Source organism: Penaeus monodon, chromosome 29 (assembly GCF_015228065.2).
Source record: "Penaeus monodon isolate SGIC_2016 chromosome 29, NSTDA_Pmon_1, whole genome shotgun sequence".
Lineage (NCBI taxonomy): Eukaryota > Metazoa > Arthropoda > Malacostraca > Decapoda > Penaeidae > Penaeus > Penaeus monodon.
This window is the reverse complement of record NC_051414.1, coordinates 35,785,800-35,786,368: the sequence shown is the minus strand read 5'-3', so window position 1 is coordinate 35,786,368 and position 569 is coordinate 35,785,800.

Below are 569 nucleotides of genomic sequence, written 5' to 3'. Positions count from 1 at the left end.
TGCTTTTAAAAGTTCAAGATTTATATCGAATTTACAGTAACAAAAAAAGATTTTTTCGTTTAAAATGTCTCCCAAACTTTTTGAAGTGAGCAAATTTTATTTCTTCAAAATGCCAAGGAATCAAGGTTTGCGTTACGTGAAGTTTTAAAATTCCGCAGCATTTGTGATTTGAACTCAACTCATTTGAATGAAACAAATAGTATCCCCTCTTTTGGAAGCTATAATACTCACAGAACAAGGAAAGGGAGAAAAAGGTGTGTATTAAAATAATTTCATTGATTCCAGACACGCTATTTGAATTCAAGAGTTAATTGCAATGTCCTTTAACAAGAGTCATGGGCAATCAGTGAGTATTGCTGGACATCACTTCATGCAGCATTGCCTTTCCCATGGTCAGCTCTATGGGGGGTGTTCCAAACGTGGAAAGGACAATCATCTCTTCTTGCTCACAGCCAATGGAAAATAAAATGAAGAATGTTGTTTAATCCTGTTGCTTTACATTTAATATCCAGTTGTTTGTGCAGTGCGATGCAAATTTTTCTGTGATGTTAATCTGAGATGACAGGATA